Raw genomic sequence first — 21,204 nt, 5'->3', positions numbered from 1 at the left:
GAGGGGCCTCTATCTGGGTCTTAATGGACTAAATCCCTTGAGGTGAGATTCATTATGGCTCTCCCGATGACCCAGACAGTAATGCACCCTGATGAAACTGCATTCTGCCCCGCTCTCTCTGTCATATACGCACAGTAATCTGGTAAAGGTTTTCACTACAGAGTCTCTCCTAAAAAAATCCTCTCTACAACCTTTCTGAAACTGTGGCTGTCCTAATGTATGAGTGGAGAACCCCTAGCGGGGTATGACAAAAGAGTGACAGTGTTATATAGTTATGATATTAGTGGTGTGAGAAGTAGGGAACATAGCAAAAAAGCTATCAGGACATCATTTAAAAAAAACTCTCAAACACATTGTTTACATCCCTTAGATCTACATTACACACAGCTACAGGAAAAACAACAATCATGTCAGAGTCGCAGCCAAAGACGGATCATAACACAGACTATGCAGCCTGACAAACTAAAACAAAGCCTTCACTAATCCTTTTATACTGGCTCCTCTGTGAGCCTCTAGTGAGAAGCTGAGTTGTCTGGGACCGTACATCCTCCCAAATAAGCAAATTGTGTTTGTGCAACGTGCATGAGTCAGTGTTGTTACCAACTCAACATCTATCTCAGTATCATGACAATATAATAAGAAATCTGCAAGCCATTTCAAGTGTGCTACAATTGAGGTAGCACATCAAATTGCCCAGACTAATTTATTTCATTGGACCAAAATCCAAAAGGGTTAGGATGGGTAATGCTAAAATACAATAATGTTAAACATTTTGTGAGAGTAAATTAGACTAACCTCACAAATTAAATGTAAATCAATACTGGCAATACAGTCCACAAGTAATTGACTGATATTGATTGGATTACTGATCTGTGAATGTCAAGTGAATCTACAACACAGTTATGTAGCTAATCGCAAGCATTAAATTATGCTAATGCAACCCCATAATGTTACTCATAGTATAGCCATTTAGAAGAAATCTATAACTACACTTGACAGATTACTATGTATTACACTAGATTAGCAACATAATCAGGGTTTCTTCTTAGTCTCTTTGTAAGACAGGTACAATGCATTTGTAAAGTATTCAGACCCCTCAAATTTTCCAAATTGTGTTACGTTACAGCCTTATTCTAAAATGAATTGTATTTTTGCCCCTCATCAATCTACACACAATACCCCATAATGACAGTTTGGCTGGGCAGACAGCTCTAGGAAGAGTTGGCTGTTCCAAACGTCTTCCATTTAAGAATGACGGAAGCCACTGTGTTCATGGGGACCTTCAATGCTGCAGAAATGTTTTGGTACTCTTCCCCAAATCTGTGCCTCGACACAATTCTGTCTCGGAGCTCTACGGACAATTCCTTAGACCTCAATGCGTGGTTTTTGCTCTAACATGCACTGTCAACTGTGGGACCTTATATGTGCCTTTCCAAATAATCTCCAATCAATTGAATTTACCACAAGTGAACTCTAATGAAATTGTGGAAACATCTCAAGGATGATCAATGGAAACAGGATGCACCTGAGCTCAATTTCAAGTATCATAGGCAAAGGACCTGAATAATTATGTAAATATGGTATTTCTGTTTTTTAGTTACCTAATTTACTGAATAAATTAGGTAACATTTCTACAAACCTGTCTTCATTTTATCATTATGGGCTATTGTGTGTAGATTGATGAGGACATTTTTTTTATTAATCCATTTTAGAATAAGGCTGTAACAAAACTTGGAAAAATGGAAGGGGTCTGAATACTTTCCGAATGCACTGCAGGGTTGCAAAATTCTTGTAACTTTCCAAAAGTTCCCTGGTTTTACGAGGATTACCGGATTTAATTCTTATTACCAGTGGCGGTAAACGTACCCAATTGTCATACTTAAGTAAAAGTAAAGATTAGGGATGCACGATATATCGGTAAGCATATTGGAATCGACCGATATTAGCTAAAACTTACAACATCGGCTCGATGTCTAGTTTAATGCTGATGTGCAAAACCGATGTCAAAGCTGACATGCATACCTATGTAACTCAGGTAGATGACGTAATGCCGCCACAAAAAAATATAGCGCAACACAGCATTCCTAACCTAGCCCACAATGTCTGCTGTGTGTATCGAGCAGTCATCAAGTCGAGCAGTCATTTGAAAGAGTAAGAAAATTTCAGCGAGACACCTCAAAGGCGAAATCCATTAACGGCAAGATAATGGAATTCATTGCCCTTGACAATCAACCGTTCTGTCGTTGATGATGTTGGCTTTCGCGAACTGATCGAGCACTGTTACACACTACCAAGTAGCTGCTATTTTTCAGATGTTACACTACCGGAGTTGAACAGTATTGTTGAAACTCACATCTATGGGCGTCACTGCTATTAGCTTCACGACTGACATTTGGACCAGCGATGTCGGCCCTATTAGCATTAGGAGTCTGACAGCACAGTGGGTCGACGAGGATTTCGTATTGAGGAAAGCCGTATTGCATGCTCAAGAATGTGCTGGTTCTCATACCACTGCTGCCATTTCAATGGCATTTGAGAACATGTTTGACACTTGGAAACATGAACACTCTTAACTCCATTCAAACAACTGAATCGAGAAATAAGCTCAACTGCGTCTGCAGCAGACGTGATACCCTGTCAAGGCATTGAAACGCCTGCTCAACAAAAATGCCAACACAGACCGTTGGGTTAACTTGGAAAAGTACTCTACTAGAGGCTGTGAACAAGCGATTCGGTGACATTCTCTCTGAGCCTCTACTGTGTTGCCACCATGCTAGATGCCAAGTACAAGGACCGCTACTTCGATGCAGATAAGAAACAGGGTTTACGTGAAATGTTAAAACACAGCTGGACAAGATGGAAACGGACTCAGTGACAGTGCACACCGAGGAAGAGAGGCCACAGACAGACAGAGCTGAAACTTCACTGCTTGACATGTATGATGAAATCCTGGTTCAGACTGAATAAATGGACAAGGAAACAGCACAGCAAGTAAGTGAAAGAAATAGGTTTTGATGAGGTTTTACAGGTAATGGGGACATATGTAAATGCCAACAAAATAACTTTTTGGTCAGTGTGTGTGAGTGTTTCAACTATTTAACTGCACTAGAATGCTTAAATGGCCACTAAAATGTTAAACATTGGTTATCGGTATCGGGTTTTTTTGGCAAGGAAATATCTGCTATTGGCCAAAGATGTCATATCAGTGCATCCCTAGTAAAGATACTTTAATAGAAAATGTCTCAAGTACAAGTGAATGTCATCCAGTAAAATAAAAAGTACTTTTCGGTGTCAGGGAGAATGTATGGAGTAAAAAGTACATTATTTTCTTTAGGAATGTAGTGAAGTAAAAGTTGTCAAAAATATAAATAGTAAAGTACAGTACAGATACCCCAAAAAACTACTTAAGTAGTACTTTTAAACTATTTTTTTTACTTAAGGACTTTACACCCCTGCTTATTCCCTCATAATTCCAGCAATCTCCCAACCAGGATTTCTGGAAAACCAGGGCACTTTGGGAAAGTTACTGGAATTTTTCAACCCTAAAGAGAGGTAGTAGTGTTTGGATAAGCCTTCTCTTTGTGATCCTGCAGAATTCCAAGAATACTGTCCAGCCTCTTAAAAGGTATAGTACACATCTTTTAGAGTGACTCCAAGAAACACTGATGCCAGCCCCTGCAGTCTCACGTCGTCGTCCTCTTGTTTTTCTTAGGTGCCGTGTAACTACTGTAGCTGTGTGGTGCTCTTTCCTGTCATACATATCATGGCACTCCCTGGAGAAACGGAGAGCAGATTGATAATTTAACATACTAAATACTTCATACATGTGTTGCTCTGCAGAATGCCAGAAGTTTATACAAGATTTATCTAGGTCATGTTTCGAAAAAACAATGACAAGCACAGGGACGAACTTCACTTTCTTGTAAATCATTGCATAGATATGTGGCCATAGTAGTAGTAGTAGTATTAGTATTGTGTAGTACCTGAAGCAGCGGTTGCAGTAAAAGATCCCCATCACAGGTGTGACAGCGGATGGAGGTCTCCTGATTACAGATGCAGCACCAGGGAAGCTCATCCTCATCACTGTCTAAAGCCTGACTGGCCAGGGCAGCTGCTGGGGTCCTCGATGATGAACACGATAGAACTGGTGTCTTAAACATAGATCAAACAAATATATACTTCATTTTGTGCTTTTACTGTCTGTTTTATTTGTGGGATTCTTTGGCTGTGTTTACACCGCCACCCTAAGAACTCAAATCTGATTTTCTTTCTATATCTGATGATTTTTTCTGATTGTCCTCAGTAAGATTTTTACATGTGACCCATATTCAATTTGGGAATTCACACTGATGTAGCCTTTGAAGTAGCACCGATGCAATGCACATTTACTGGCACTGTTGTTATTGGGAGTGGTTTTTATAGTAACATCTGGTTATGTGAAAAATAACACACACAAAAAACACATAGGAGCAAAACAATATCTGATCTGAGCATCCAGACAAAGGTCGCATATGGAGGATCGGGTTTGTATCACGATTGAGGTCCACATATGGAGGTGGTGTGAAGTTCAACTATCCGATTCCATGTGTTTTTTTTTCATTTACATAATATGGGAAAAATATAATAGGTATCAGACATGTAAATAATTGTCTAAAGATGTGAATTGAGCTTCCTGTGTAAACGCAGCCTTTGAAGTGTGTGTTCAAAAAGGACTGCATATTTATTACCTGTTTCTTGTGGGAAGCTGTCATTTCGGTGTTTTTTGCACCACTGTGCTCAGGAGGTATGTTGTAGCCACTGGCCTCATCCAATGCAGCTTATTCCGTGAGCTGGGAATGAGTTAAAAACAGCAGCCTCTTGTGGTTATGAAAAGTAGCACTATCTAAAATTAGGTTGGGATGCATCCCCACCAGAGTATGTGAGTGGAGTTGAGTGGTTGAAAGTCCTGCTCATACATAGCTCATGGAATGGTGCTTGTTCACAGCTCCGGCAATCTATGTCCTTTCCTACTGCTCCACTAAAAACCACTCCAGGCTCACAGGGGGGAAAAAACTCCATGCATTCATTGAAATCACAATTTAACCAACACCCATCTATTTTTGTGACTACCTGGACCTACCAATTGATTTTGAAGTATTGAAACCAAACCATATGGATTTGAATGAAAAGTAGTTGAATAAACATGAAAAGGTGAACGTATGAAGCAAACATAATTTCAAATAGGCTACATGTCATATTAAACAGCATATAAACACTCTAAATAGGTCAGGAGCCAGACAGGGAGCCTGATAAATAATGACAATTAATGATTTAGGATATATTATTTCAAGGCTACAGTCTACAAAGAAATTCACCATAGGCTGGTAGGGACATAAAGCATGTAGCATTTAAAAAAATATATATTTTACACCTTTATTTAACCAGGTAGGCTAGTTGAGAACAAGTTCTCATTTACAACTGGGACCTGGCCAAGATAAAGCAAAGCAGTTCGACGCATACGAGAACAGTTACACATGGAATAAAAATATCCAACTACAAAAACGTAAAGGGAGTAGGGTAGGGGGCACAAACAAACCTTCCTGAAGAGAGTGAACTTTGATGAACAACAATAACAACGGTTGTCCATTTTACCGAATTTAGTAATTATGTTTATGTTTCTAAGACATCGCTCACTGAATGTACCGGAAGTTGTTGATACAACAACTTTTTTTCAAACTCGTTTCTTGTTTAGGACTACACGTTTGAACACGTCATTGGGCTTGACCATCCAATCAACGTCGTCCAAATTTTCTCAAGGTTCCGTTCAGAGTTCAAAATATACAAAGGAAGTGAAATGATGCTGCGTTTAAAACAACTGGGAAGTCGAAAAAAAACACGATGTTAAATCATGGCGTCAGTGATCTTTAGTTCGGAAAGTCTGAGCTCTAGGGAGAGACCTGACTTCCCGAAATGCATGACCATTCAAATCGATTTTTTCCCTCCGAGTTCCCAGGAAGTCGGAGAATTCCGAGTTTCCAGTTGATTTGAACGCGACATGAGCAACCAGCAGGAAAAATGACAAGACTTAGTGTTATTAAACATTGACGAAACACAAATTAAATATATATCTATTTACTAAACAGGGTAAGATCTCTTTTATATAACGTTAGCCTAATACAATTTGGAAACCCAAGCTTTGTAGTAACGTTAACTAGCTACTATGGCTAATAATGCTAACGTTAGCTAGCTGTTTTTCTGTTGTCAAGCTGACTTGCTACTGAAGCTAGCTTAGTTAAGTGCTTTTGCAAAAATGTTACATGCAAGTCTAAAATGAAGGGGAGAATGTCTTGCCTTATTTTTTTTACAGTGGACAAATTGCCTGATTGATCTGATGAGAAGGTAATAATCATTTCAACGTCATAGACGAATGAATGTATTATAAAGATCTATATATAACTAACCCAATATAGTTCATCGGTGTCGTTTACAATGGGAACAAATGAAGCAAGGAGGTGGGCAAAGTGAAGCACGAGCTCCTATTGGCATGTAGCAAGTATTTGCATAAATTTACTGTGACGTGTGTGCGGTGTGCATAAATCAATTCGACCTTGCACTCCTAAACAACTCCATTTAAAGTCTATAAAACGTATTGCACTTCCTATCAAATGCTAGATTTTGGAACATAAATGTATTGATCATATGTTACATCAATGAGAAAATTATCAGAATGTCTGGCCAGATTCACCCAAATACTCATACTAACTGTACTATTTGTGACTAAATTGAGTATTTAGTGTTCTTGGTCATAGTATGGATATAGTTAGTATGCCAAAAGTTCCAGGATGTCGTACTAAATTCGCCAAAATACATCAACGCCTGACGTTGAATATGGCCGGTGTCATTAAATTGTTTCCAGCAGCAGTCTCCAACTTTTTGGACAACATATAAACAGCCTAATCAGCTCTGCTAGGGCGAGCAAAATGGTCAGAGTGAGGTGTCATTTGTGTCTGGAAGTAGCTAGCAACCTAGCCAACGACGTTAGCCAGTTAGCAAGGGTGCTTGACTGCCGTTGTGAGTCGGATTAACCCTACTCCTCGGCCAGTGCGTCATGAACGCTCTGAATTTACGAACGCCAGGGGGCACTCCAGATACGCCGGAAACATGAAACACTTTGCATCTGCCGTGGAGCCCAGTTTCATAATATGAACATATTTCCCAGCTGCTTGCTGTTGTTTTGAAGTAATCACGAAAAAACGGCTTATTTTAGGGCAATTTTCACCCTGCCAGCTCCTATTATTTCTATTGAGCATTGTGGCACCAACTCGCCTTCCGAACATTCTATTCCCAGTTTATTGTTATACGTCACACTGCCTGCTTCGCTATTGTTGGCAATGAGACCCGCTCACATTGTTTATAGATTGACAACATCGAGGTGCAGATGTTTACTTCTACACAAGTTGTTTTTTCCCAGTTTCGTCCGGTGAACAAATTGTAGTGGTAAAATAAAAAGGGATACATTTTTTTGGTGCCATTTAGGCAAAATGGAAGTCTAAGCATCACGCTAGTCAAAACAGGCTCTGCGAACATTTGATTCCATTCATTTGCTATGTCCTCGTGCTAGTGTTCCAGCTCAGCCAACGTCCTTTTGCTGTTTTTCAGCCTTAGGTGAATTTTGACTCGTTCTATTGTTCAGCCTCCTCCCGATTGAATTTATGAACACAACAGAAGTAAAACATTTTTTTTTATAGCAAGACAGGTTGCATAGCAACAGCATCAACTTCCGGCAGACAGGTGAAGCGCTAGTACACTCAACTGAAAGGATAATGTTCATTTACAGTATACTAAAATGAATTTATAGTATGGAGTGTATATACTCATTAAGTATGTAGTATACAGTATTACTATGGGTATTCGAACACAGCTCTAGTTCCATCCTTTCCCACTACCCCCAAATGGACTTCCTCTCACTACCATATTTGGTGGCGAGAATATGTTCCAAGGGATACTTCAGCTTTATAGCCCATGTGACTTGTCTAGGGTTACCTTTTCTGTCTGTGTCATAGCCTTAGCTGGTGGTAACTTGTGGAATAGACACTGACTTGAATGCAGCTTTAACCAATCAGCATCCAGAATTAAACCACCCATTGTATAATGCGTGACACCTTGCTTGCTACTTGCTTTGTAAAGCATTACAAGTTGTGCAATATGTCCTTGAGTGGCTTTACATTGTTTGTGTTTGTCTGAACATCAGACTGTTAACATAGTTACCAGCTGGCATGTCTTCACTGACATTTTCTACCTCTTCCTGACTCAGTGTGTAATACCTTCATGTTTCAAGCAGACCACCGTAGTCATTATGCCCAAGAACACCAAGGTAACCTGTCTAAATGACTGTCGCCCATAGCACTCACATCTGTAGCCATGAAATGCTTTGAAATGATGGTCATGGTACACATCAACACCATACACCCTGGACCCGCTCCAATTCGCATTCCGCCCCAACAAATCAAATCAAACTTTATTTGTCACTTGCCGAATACAGCAAGTGTAGACCTTATTGGGAAATGCTTACTTACAACAGTGCAGTTCAAGAAGAGTTAAGAAATATTTACCAAATAAACTAAAGTAAAAAATTATAAAAAGTAACACTAACATAACAATAACGGAGCTATATACAGGGGGTACCGGTACAGAGTCAGTGTGCGGGGGTACAGGTTAAAGGTAATTTGTACATGTAGGTAGGGGTGAAGCGACTATGCATAGATAATCAACAGTGAGTAGCAGCAGTGTACAAAGCAAATGGAGGGGGGGGTCAATGTAATAGTCCGGTGGCCATTTGATTAATTGTTCAGCAGGCTTGGGGGTAGAAGCTGTTGTGTCGTCAGCAAACTTAATGATGGTGTTGGAGTCGTGTTTGGCCGTGCAGTCGTGGGTGAACAGGGAGTACAGGAGGGGATTAAGTACACACCCTTGAGGGGCCCCCATGCTGAGGATCAGCGTGGCAGACTAGTTGTTGCCTACCCTTACCAGGATCCAGTTGCAGAGGGAGGTGTTTGGTCCCAGGGTCCTTAGCTTAGTGATGAGCTTCGTGGGCACTAGTCAATGAACAGCATTCTCACATAGGTGTTCCTTTTGTCCATGTGGGAAAGAGCAGTGTGAAGATCGATTGAGATTGCGTCATCTGTGGATCTGTTGGGGCGGTATGCGAATTGGAGTGGGTCTAGGGTATCTGCGAGGATGCTGTTGATGTCAGCCATGACCAGCCTTTCAAAGCACTTCATGGCTTCCGATGTGAGTGCTATGGGGCGGTAATCATTTACGCAGGTTAACTTCGCTGCCTTGGGCACAAGGATTATGGTGGTCTGCTTGAAGCATGTAGGTATTACAGACTCAATCAGGGAGAGGTTGAAAATGTCAGTGAAGACACTTGCCAGTTGGTCTGCGCATGCTTTGAGTACACGTCCTGGTAATCCATCTGGCTTTGTGAATGTTGACCTGTTTAAAGGTCTTGCTCACATCGGCTACCGAGAGTGTTATCACACAGTCATCCGGTACAGCTGGTGCTCTTGTGCATGCTTCAGTGTCGCTTGCCTCGAAGTGAGCATAAAAGGCATTTAGCTCATCTGGTAGGTTCGCATCACTGGGCAGCTCGCGTCTGGGTTTCCCTTTGTAGTCCGTAATAGTTTTCAAGCCCTGCCACATCCGACGAGCGTCAGAGCCGGTGTAGTAGGATTTAATCTTAATCCTGTATTGACGCTTTGCTTGTTTGATGGTTCGTCTGAGGGCGTAGCTGTCAAGACTTTCGCGGAAGTCGGTCCCTCTCCTAGTTCGGGCGGTGTTCGGCGGTTGACGTCACTGGCCTTCTAGCCATCGCCGATCCACCTTTCATTTTCCATTGGTTTTGTCTTGTCTTCCCTCACACCTGGTTTCAATTACATCAATTACATGTTGTGTATTTAACCCTCTGTTTCCCCCATGTCCTTGTCCAGAATTGTTTATTGTAAGTGCTTGTGCCCGTTATGTCTGATGTGCGTCGGGTTATGTACCCATTTATTGATTGTTCTATTTTACCCCTTACAGTAGCGGATTTTCATATAGGTGTCCAGATTAGTGTCCCGCTCCTTGAAAGCGGCAGCTTTAGCTCGATGGGGATGTTGCCTGTAATCCATGGCTTCTGGTTGGGATATGTTTGTATGGTCAATGTGAGGACGACGTCATCGATGCACTTATTCATGAAGCCGATGACTGAGGTGGTATACTCCTCAATGCCATGGGATGAATCCCAGAACATATTCCAGTCTGTGCTAGCAAAACTGTCCTGTAGCGTAGCATCCGTGTCATCTGACCACTTCCATATTGAGCGAGTCACTGGTACTTCCTGCTTTAGTTTTAGCTTGTAAGCCGGAATCAGGGGACTAGAATTATGGTCAGATTTGCCAAATAGGCAGGGGAGAGCTTTGTATGCATCTCTGTGTGTGGAGTAAAGGTTGTCTATTATTTTTTTGTCTGGTTACACATGTGACATGCTGGTAAATACGACGTATAACTGATTTAAGTTTGCCTGCATTAAAGTCCCCGGCTACTAGGAGCGCCGCTTCTGGATGAGCATTTTCTTGTTTGCTTATGGCCTTATAGAGTTGGTTGAGCGCGGTCTTAGTGCCAGCATCGGTCTGTGATGGTAAATAGACAGCTACAAATAATATAGATAGTGTGGTCTACAGCTTATCATAAGGTACTCTACCTCAGACAAGCAATAACTCTACCCTTCTTAAATATTAGACATCGCGCACCAGCTGTTATTGACAAAAAGACACACACCCCCACCCTCGTCTTACCAGACATAGCTTCTCTGTTCTGCCGGTGCATTGAGAATCCCTCCAGCTCTATGTTATCCGTGTCGTCGTTCAGCCATGACTCGGTGAAACATAAGATATTACAGTTCTTAATGTCATGTTGATAGGATAATCGTAGGTCATCAATTTTATTTTCCAATGATTGCATATCAGCAAATATAATTGATGGCCGTGGGAGTTTACTCGCTCCCCTACTGATTCTCAAAAGGAAGCCCGTTCTGCGTCCTCTTCACTCAAATGATGGGGATCTGTGCCTGTTCCCGGGAGAGCAGTATACCCTTCTCGTTGGACTCGTTAAAGGAGAAAGCTTCTTCCAGTTCGTGGTGAGTAATCCCAGTTCTGATGCCCAGAAATGATTTTTGGTCATAAGAGACGGTAGCAGCAACATTATGTACAAAATAAGTAAAATAATAAGTTACAAACAACGCAAAAAAAAATAGCACAATTGGTTATGGGCATGTAAAACGTCAGCCAACCTCTTCAGCGCCATCTTAAAACACCAGATGTCATGTTGGGTTGTGTAATGTCATGGAGGTTTTGACGTTCAACAGATTTCAATCTGTTATGATGTTTTACCTTATATTTCCTGTTTGTTCACAGGTAATTCACTAAGGATACAGTTACAAGGCCCACCAGCCCCTGCCAACAGTGGTCTAAACAGTTGCCTTGTGATCTGTGATCTACAAGGCTGCCAAGTGCTGGACCGTCTGATCCAAATTTGGAATCTTGGATGGCCCCACCCCCATTGAGATCTAAGGAGAATGAGAAATGGAGCGACATAAAGGTATGAGACACGCAGTAATGGGACTTTTTATGTGATGACCCGGTGACGTGATGATTTGTAAGCTAAATTATTTGACATCATTTGTGTGTGCTCAATTGTAGATGTCTATGAAGTCCAGGTTTGGTCACAGTGTTGTGGCTCCGCCCAGCAAGCCAAACTTCTAGCCCTTTGTGGAGGAGTCGGATCAGCCTCCGAAAGTGTTCACTGAGATCATCTTATTTTGCTGCCCTCATTCATTTCACTTTTCTCTCATAACTGAATGAATTAATGCCTGTGGCTTTTCCCAAAGCAAATATCTGTTTTTCTATTTAAAGTAATGTCTATCTAGCAATAAATTATTTTAAAACGGGATGACTAAAACCCAGCAGTAACCCCAAGGTGTATTTATGTGACATCGTTTGTGTCTACTCCAGTTGTGTTCTTAAGGTTTTAGTTATTTGTTCTGGCACCTTCCTCCAGGACACTGTAAGATCAACCCAGCGGTGAATTCGGTGTTGTCTGCACGAAAGCCCTGCGGGGATGAGACTCCTCTGAAGAGACTGCAGCAACATCAGCAGCAGGAAGAGGGGAAAGCTCAGAAGCAGAGCATGTATTGCAAGGACCTGTTGCTCAGTGTCGCCTCTGAGTTCTGCTTTTAGGAACTGAGGGCAGAAAGCTACCACCAGAAGAAGGCCTTGGAGTCAGTGGGGCAGTGTCAGTGTCAAGGAAGAGCAAGGGGGCTCTGGTCTTCCAAACTGACACCTTTCCACCTGAACATTGACATGACATTTCCATGTTCAAATTGTTTTGTGTTTAGGTAGCAGACTGTCAGTATCATCTGTTATGTCTTTGTTGTCTTTCGTCATGTATGTATTTTACTGTTTGTGATGTGTATATATAAACTGCAGTTGGAATGGCATAGGTCACACCAGTCATAGCCATAGATCACTATCTAGGCTCTGGGCCACACAGTATCCCAGAGGGAAAAATCATCTAATGTAATTGGAGAAAATGGTGCTATGATTTGAGAACTGAAATACTGGTGGTTGTTGTTACTGCATATCCTTGGATATTCTGCAATAATTGGCTGTTGAGACTGTTCTGTAATATATTTTCTTTCATGGCAATTCACTACAAAACTGTATTCTACATTTTACATTCATTCCACTAATCTATTATGTTTGGAAAAGGGCTTTAGATAACATGCTATGTTCCGTCTGGTTCCTCTCTCCATTATTTCTTTGCCTTCTTCACGTTACCTCTTAGGAATTAAACTTTCAGTACCCCATGTGGTGAAGGTAGTGTATGAGAATGACAGAGAGAAATCCAGAGGAGGAGTCTATGACAAGGCTCAATTCACATTATAGATGTCACTGCTGTATATATTGGTAAAAATGTCCCCCCAAGGCCATGTGGTGATAGTGTTAAATAAATGTGAAATAATGGTGATGACTCCTGTGATAATCATTGCCTGATTAACTGGAGCTTGTCGTATAAGTCACTATCAGTAGAGGGCATGCAAGAGGAGCTCTGGATGGGAGAGGCACTGCAGACCACGAAGTTCAAATATGGGTTACTTTGCATGTTTTTCATCTGATAATGTTATTTGAACCTCATTGAATATGAGAGCAAAGGGTATACTGCTCTACACATGTTCTTGCTGAAAGCTAAAGTCGTAAACACAGGCAGCTTGTCACAACAAGAAACGAGCTGCACCATAAATATGGTAAACACTGAGATAGTTTAATGCAGCCACTTGGATATCTTAATTATTCGAGTGTAATTATTCCATTCTCTAACTAGAGAGTGTTATGTTGTATTTTTCTGTTATGAAAACTGCCCACAATGATATAGCTACTTGACGTATTGTATTACATCCAGAATCTTTATCATTAACTGCTGGGCCCGGTTCCCCAAAAGCATCTAAAGGCTAAGTTCATCGTTAGAACCATTAAGCTAAATGGTTCGAACAATGTTTCTAACGGAGCTCATGCTTCTGGGAAACCGGGACTAGATTTTCTTAATTGTTGTCCAATGAGGTTCAGTCGGTCCCCACTGGTATAGTTAAACAATAAGGCCCGAGGGGGTGTGGTTGATATATGACGCAATGTGGAGTGCCTGGATACAGCACTTAGTCGTGTATTATGGCCATGTACCACTAGGGTTGTACATTTTGGGGAATATTCAGAGGTGGAAACTTTCCGTGGGAATAAATGGAAATATATGCAAATTAATATTAATACAATTTAAATGTAGATGTTTTTTTGCCTTGGATATATTTACCATATCATATGGAGACAGAAACATAAACCCATATCATAAGTAGACATATTTGCAAATGATTAAATCGTATCAATAGACATTTTTAGAAATGATTTAGTTACAAATTAATTAAATGAGTTGACTCTTCACATGGGATGATTTCACTGAACAACAAAATAAAGGGAATATGATAAAATGTGAAATGATAGTCTAGAAACTTAAGCTTTGATTGTCTTCCTCTCTTCTCTCTGGATCTCCTCAATGTCCACCTCTTGAACATCAGACTCTGAGGCCTCATCTTCACTGTAACTTTCCAACCTTGTTAAGGATGGCTCGTTGTCAGGCTCAAAAACCCTCAAATTTGCCAGGATGGCTACCAATTTTTCATCCCATGTATTGGTCAGCCTGTTGCTAGCTATGGTGTGTGTGTTCCCAAACAAGTCCCTTACACCAGGTGGCTGATGAGATATGTTGGCACGACTGCCATATTGCATCTCCATCCCAAAGCCCTTGCTTGGAAGTGTACTTCGACCAGACTGCCAAGAACCTTGCCCTCATCCATGCAAAGGTGGCGGAGACACGGTAGTGATGACAACATAGGCCTTGTTGATCTCTGCACCAGACAGGATGCTCTTGCCAGCATACTTGGAGTCCAAAATGTACGCTGTGGCGTGTATGGGCTTCAGGCAGAAGTCTTCACGCTTTTTGATTTATTTCAGAACTGCAGTTTCCTCAGCTTGGAGCAACAGTGAAGTGGGCAGGGCAGTATGGATTTATTTTCTTACATCTGCAAGCAGAGTCTGAACATCAGACAGGATGGCATTGTCTCTCTTAATCTGTGCAATGGCTACTGTTTAAGGTTTCAGGAGTTTCAGGCTGCTTACCACTCTCTCCAGAAATACATCATCCAGGAGGATCCTCTTGATTGAGCTGTCCATATCGGCAAAATGTGATATGGCCATTTCTTGGAGAGACTCCTTCCCCTCCAGGAGACTGTCAAACATTATGACAACACCACCCCAACGGGTGTTGCTGGGCAGCAATGTGGTGATATTATTCTTCTCGCTTTGCTTGGTGAGGTAGATTGCTGCTATAACTTGATGACCCTTCACATACCTAACCATTTGCTTGACTCTCTTGTAGAGTGTATTCATTGTTTTCAGTGCCATGATGTCCTTGAGGAGCAGATTCAATCCATGAGCAGCACATCCATTGGGTGTGATGTGTGGGTAGGACTCCTCCACTTTAGACCAAGCAGCCTTCATTTTCTTAGCATTGCCTGTCACCAGTGCAAATACCTTCTGTGGTCCAAGGTCATTGATGACTGCTTTCAGCTCATCTGCAATGTAGAAACCGGTGTGTCTGTTGTCCCTTGTTTCTGTGCTCTTGTAGAATACTGGTTGAGGGGTGGAGATGATGTAGTTAATTATTCCTTGCCCACGAACATTCGACCATCCATCAGAGATTATTGCAATACAGTCTGCTTTCTCTATGATTTGCTTGACCTTCACTTGAACTCTGCATCCAGCAAATGAGTAGATAAAGCATGTCTGGTTGGACGGGTGTATGCTGGGCGAAGAACATTCAGAAATCTCTTCCAATACACATTGCCTGTGAACATCAAAGGTGAACGAGTTGCATACACAGCTCGAGCAAGACATTCATCAGCATTTCTCTGACTATGTTCTACCATTGAGTCAAAAAAACTTCTGATTCCAGGAGGACCATGAGCTGTTGCTATCGATAAGGTGCCTGATTCATCCTTTTCACCTTGAATAGAAGTAGATGGACTTTTGTCAGAGGTTGCTTGTTGTGAGCACTGAGGGAACTTTATGCACTTGGCCAGATGATTCTTCATCTTTGTTGCATTCTTCACATATGATTTGGCTCAGTATTAGCAAATGTACACAACTTTTCCTTCTACATTATCTGCAGTGCAATGTCTCCACACATCAGATAGTGCCTGAGGCATTTTCCTGTAAAGATTAGAATAAATACAATTCCATGTACAGAAAAATAGCTAAGCAGTTAGATTAAACAACTCCTTTGTGAGATAAATGTTTTTAAATGAAACATGTATGGAAACAGGTGAATTAACATTCCTCAGTTAGCTGGCTCAAGCAAGCTAAAACCCACAAGGTAGCAAAAACTAACTAGCAGAAATGGTTAACACGTTAGAAATGATTTAAACACACTTTGCTGTTGGCTACTATTTCCTAGTTAACAAAAATAATGTATGTAATATAAAATATATTCACCCCACCCAGTATTGTAATCAAAACCAGAAAGCATGTACAGTGCCTTGCGAAAGTATTCGGCCCCCTTGAACTTTGCGACCTTTTGCCACATTTCAGGCTTCAAACATAAAGATATAAAACTGTATTTTTTTGTGAAGAATCAACAACAAGTGGGACACAATCATGAAGTGGAACGACATTTATTGGATATTTCAAACTTTTTTAACAAATCAAAAACTGAAAAATTGGGCGTGCAAAATTATTCAGCCCCCTTAAGTTAATACTTTGTAGCGCCACCTTTTGCTGCGATTACAGCTGTAAGTCGCTTGGGGTATGTCTTTATCAGTTTTGCACATCGAGAGACTGAAATTTTTTCCCATTCCTCCTTGCAAAACAGCTCGAGCTCCGTGAGGTTGGATGGAGAGCATTTGTGAACAGCAGTTTTCAGTTCTTTCCACAGATTCTCGATTGGACTCAGGTCTGGACTTTGACTTGGCCATTCTAACACCTGGATATGTTTATTTTTGAACCATTCCATTGTAGATTTTGCTTTATGTTTTGGATCATTGTCTTGTTGGAAGACAAATCTCCGTCCCAGTCTCAGGTCTTTTGCAGACTCCATCAGGTTTTCTTCCAGAATGGTCCTGTATTTGGCTCCATCCATCTTCCCATCAATTTTAACCATCTTCCCTGTCCCTGCTGAAGGAAAGCAGGCCCAAACCATGATGCTGCCACCACCATGTTTGACAGTGGGGATGTGTGTTCAGGGTGATGAGCTGTGTTGCTTTTACGCCAAACATAACGTTTTGCATTGTTGCCAAAATGTTCAATTTTGGTTTAATCTGACCAGAGCACCTTCTTCCACATGTTTGGTGTGTCTCCCAGGTGGCTTGTGGCAAACTTTAAACGACACTTTTTATGGATATCTTTAAGAAATGGCTTTCTTCTTGCCACTCTTCCATAAAGGCCAGATTTGTGCAATATACGACTGATTGTTGTCCTATGGACAGAGTCTCCCACCTCAGCTGTAGATCTCTGCAGTTCATCCAGAGTGATCATGGGCCTCTTGGCTGCATCTCTGATCAGTCTTCTCCTTGTATGAGCTGAAAGTTTAGAGGGACGGCCAGGTCTTGGTAGATTTGCAGTGGTCTGATACTCCTTCCATTTCAATATTATCGCTTGCACAGTGCTCCTTGGGATGTTTAAAGCTTGGGAAATCTTTTTGTATCCAAATCCGGCTTTAAACTTCTTCACAACAGTATCTCGGACCTGCCTGGTGTGTTCCTTGTTCTTCATGATGCTCTCTGCACTTTTAACGGACCTCTGAGACTATCACAGTGCAGGTGCATTTATACGGAGACTTGATTACACACAGGTGGATTGTATTTATCATCATTAGTCATTTAGGTCAACATTGGATCATTCAGAGATCCTCACTGAACTTCTGGAGAGAGTTTGCTGCACTGAAAGTAAAGGGGCTGAATAATTTTGCACGCCCAATTTTTCAGTTTTTGATTTGTTAAAAAAGTTTGAAATATCCAATAAATTTCGTTCCACTTCATGATTGTGTCCCACTTGTTGTTGATTCTTCACACAAAAAAAAAGTTTTATATCTTTATGTTTGAAGCCTGTAATTTGGCAAAAGGTCGCAAAGTTCAAGGGGGCCGAATACTTTCGCAAGGCACTGTAGTCGTTGGCTAAGACCGTGTAGTAGTGTTGGCTCAATAGCATCTTATTAGTGTGCAAGATCTTGAGAATCGGCTGTACATGTGATGGAAGAATGCACTGTGCATGCAGAGGGTTTAACCAAAATATGCCACAAGACATATGTGTAACCTTATGTGTATCCCACAAAAAAGGTTCACTGTTATGCTGACTTTTTTGATGAATTTAAGCAAAATCCCCAAATTCCAGGGCTTAACTTCCCATGGATTTAAAAAAAAATCTACACACAATACCCAATAATGACAAGCGAAAGCAGGCTTTCAGAAATTTTGGGAAATGTATAAAAAATATCAAACAGAAATAGCTTATTTAATTATGGATTCAGACCCTTTGCAATGAGACTAGAAATTGAGCTCAGGTGCATCCTGTTTCCATTGATCAATCTTTGAGACGCTTCTACAACTTGATTGGAGTCCACCTGTGGTAAATTCAATTGATTGGACATGATTTGGAAAGGCACACACCTGTATATATAAGGCCCCACAGTTGACAGTGCATCTCAGAACAAAAACCAAGCCATGAGGTAGAAGGTATTATGAACGGCGCAAAGTACAGAGAGATCCTTGGTGAAAACCTGCTCAGGAACTCAAACTGGGGAGAAGGTTCACCTTCCAACAGGACACTGACCCTAAACACACAGCCAAGACAACACAGGAGTGTTTTTGGGACAAGTCTCTGAATGTCCTTGAGTGGCCCAGCCAGGGCCTGGACTTGATCCAGATCGAACATCTCTGGAGAGACCTGAAAATAGCTGTGTAGAAACGCTCCCCTTCCAACCTGACAGAGCTTGAGAAGATCTGCAGAGAAGAATAGTAGAAACTACCAAAATACAGGTGTGCCAAGCTTGTAGCGTCATACACAAGGCTGTAATCACTGTCAAAGGTGCTTCAACAAAGTACTGAGTAAAGGGTCTGAATGCTTATGTAAATGTGATTTTTGTTTTTTATTTGTAATAAATGTGCTAAAATATACAAACCTGTTTTTTCTTTTTGATTATGGGGTATTGTGTGTAGATTAAAAAAATATATATTTTAGAATTAGGCTGTAACATAACAAAATGTGGAAAAAGGGGTCAAGGGGTCTGAATACTTTCCAAATGCACTGTATATAGAGGTTACCAACTTAATTAGAACAGTAAACATTTAGTTTTGCATCATACCTGTGGTGTATTGTCTGATCTACGACTGCTTTCATCCAATCAGCATCCAGGAGCCAAACTACCAAGTTAATGAGTAATCCACTGTGACGTGATACACTGAGGGTAGATAGGTGACTCATTAGCACGTTAAATCCAGCCTCCTTACTTGGGTTGTGTGAGCAGCATAGCTGGCCTAGTGACTCCCCTGAGACCCCTACTACCAAAATGCTGCTGCTGCACCAAGAAGCTGGAGAGAAGGACAGCATAAATCACATTCACTTTGACTGCTGGAGGAAATCACATAGAAACCCACCCTCAAACTACTATTTTGACCTCACCCTCCATTTTTGACTGGATTTGAGTGCCTCTCAAATGGTGAGTCCCATTTTACAAATGATTAGAAAATGAAAAGCTGAAATGTCTTATGTCAATAAGTATACAGCCCCTTTGTTATGGCAAGCATAAATAAGTTAAGGAGTCAAATGTGCTTAACGTGTCACATAAATTGCATCGACTCTGTGCAATAACAGAGTTTGTCATGATTTTTGAATGACTACCCCACACATACAATTATCTGTAACGTCTAGTGGCGATTTTAGCTTGTAAATGTTGGTGGGCAAACTCCCCCCAAAACGTTTAGAATCATGCCGGCAAAGCCATTACACAATACAACACTTCTAATGTAACTCTATGGCAGCTCCCAAGGGGCCTGAATTTTTTAGCTCTACCCGTAGATTTTCCGGTGACGTTAGTGTCCCCATGAATGACAGAACACTGAGCTAATCACGGTAAAACTACAGAACATTACCAACGCCTACGCTCCGTATTCTCTTCTGGCTGCCCCACCACCACAGAAAGTTACGATCTAGGCTGAAACACCTGTATTTGGAACCATGATTGTATTCGGCTTTATTAACTCAATTATTTAAACAAATATATACATTTGTTTGCAAACTGAAATGTAACACGTATTAATGCCAAAATAACATGCAAAACCGGCAACAAAACAAAAAAATCAATACATGTTTTTTTTTTGCTAAATAGGTGGGGCTCAAAACAGTTGAGGCTCTGGTTCAGTCTGCTTTCCACCAAACACTGTGAGATTAATTCACCTTTCAACCGTTTAATAACAAAACACAAGGCCAAATCTACACTGGAGTTGCTCCAACAAGACAGTAAATGTTCCTGATTGGTTGACTTACAGTCTGCTTGAAATCTGCTTGAAAATCTATGGCAAGACCTGGAAATTGTTGTCTAGCAATGATCAACAACCAACTTGACAGAGCTTGAAGAATTTTGAAAAGAGTAGTGGACAAATGTTGTTGCACAATCCAGGTTTGGAAAGCTCTTAGAGACTTTACCCAGAAAGACTCACAGCTGTTATCACTGGGAAAGGTGATTTGAACATGTATTGACTCATAGGGTTGAATACTTATTTAATTAAGATATATGGGTGCTTTATTTTTCATAATTATTTTACAAAAGTAAAAAACATTCTTCCACTTTGACATTACACATTATTTTGTGTAGATCCATTTTAATCCCACTTTGTAACCCAACAAAATGTGAAAAAGTCAAGGGGTTGTGAATACTTTATGAAGGCACTATAGAGTATTATTGCTGTTGCAATTCTGAAATATTTTGTATTCTCACTAGCATCTTTGCTGCAGGACTTGCTGCTATCTACTGATCTACACCTCTCTCTCTACTTGGAGCTCGATTCTGAGAGACTACTAGTACCTATGCCTAATTGGGGTTTTGCAAGGCCCTGGGAGAAGGATATTTCGATTGACAAACAAATCCAGGCACTATTAGCTTTGTTCACAACTGGTGCTTTTGTGCTATGTCCTTTTTTATTTACAGTACATTCACCAGTTAACAGCATGATTCCTTCCCAGGCCAATACCTTACTTACTTAACTGCAGGGTTATACTGAACTAGTCATAGGGAAGGGACAGGTGTATGACAGCTAATCAATTGAAAATAATGTCATGTCATGCTTGATAATGACATGTTAGGATGTGTGCTCAGAGGCTGCAGCCCACTCTGAGATCCTCTGGTCATGGAATGACGTGGGCTCTGACCACTCACTGATGACCACTCACTGACCGCCCACAAAGACAGTCAACATTAAAGCCTGGAGGCACTCCAACCCCTGCCTGAATGTTGCCCAGGCATAATCCTGAGAAGCCCCACTAAATGGCATTGAAATTGAAATGCAAGCAATTTAGGCTGTCTCCCACGAAG

At 41.0% G+C, this 21,204-nt stretch overlaps 2 long non-coding RNA genes across 5 annotated transcripts; one reads left to right on the top strand and one right to left on the bottom strand.

Moving 5' to 3' along the window:
* Positions 1-3,197: 3,197 nt before the first annotated feature.
* On the bottom strand, positions 3,198-6,445 carry LOC124046404. The gene is made up of 4 exons (XR_006841011.1): positions 5,576-6,445; positions 4,728-4,829; positions 3,984-4,151; positions 3,198-3,773 (listed from the first exon to the last, which is right to left on the bottom strand). It is a non-coding gene; the product is annotated as an uncharacterized LOC124046404 (long non-coding RNA).
* Positions 5,804-13,040, top strand: LOC124046403. 4 transcript variants are annotated; one of them, XR_006841008.1, is made up of 4 exons: positions 5,804-6,123; positions 6,347-6,378; positions 11,041-11,155; positions 11,433-13,040. It is a non-coding gene; the product is annotated as an uncharacterized LOC124046403 (long non-coding RNA). The 4 variants fall into 4 exon arrangements; XR_006841007.1 differs by having other exon boundaries at positions 5,809-6,378; positions 11,433-11,616; positions 11,718-13,040; XR_006841010.1 differs by having other exon boundaries at positions 5,813-6,378; positions 11,433-11,616; positions 12,076-13,040.
* Positions 13,041-21,204: the final 8,164 nt, after the last annotated feature.

Source organism: Oncorhynchus gorbuscha, linkage group LG10 (genome assembly GCF_021184085.1).
Source record: "Oncorhynchus gorbuscha isolate QuinsamMale2020 ecotype Even-year linkage group LG10, OgorEven_v1.0, whole genome shotgun sequence".
NCBI lineage: Eukaryota > Metazoa > Chordata > Actinopteri > Salmoniformes > Salmonidae > Oncorhynchus > Oncorhynchus gorbuscha.
The sequence above is the reverse complement of the archived record's forward strand: the minus strand, read 5'-3'. Positions and strand labels throughout refer to the sequence as shown.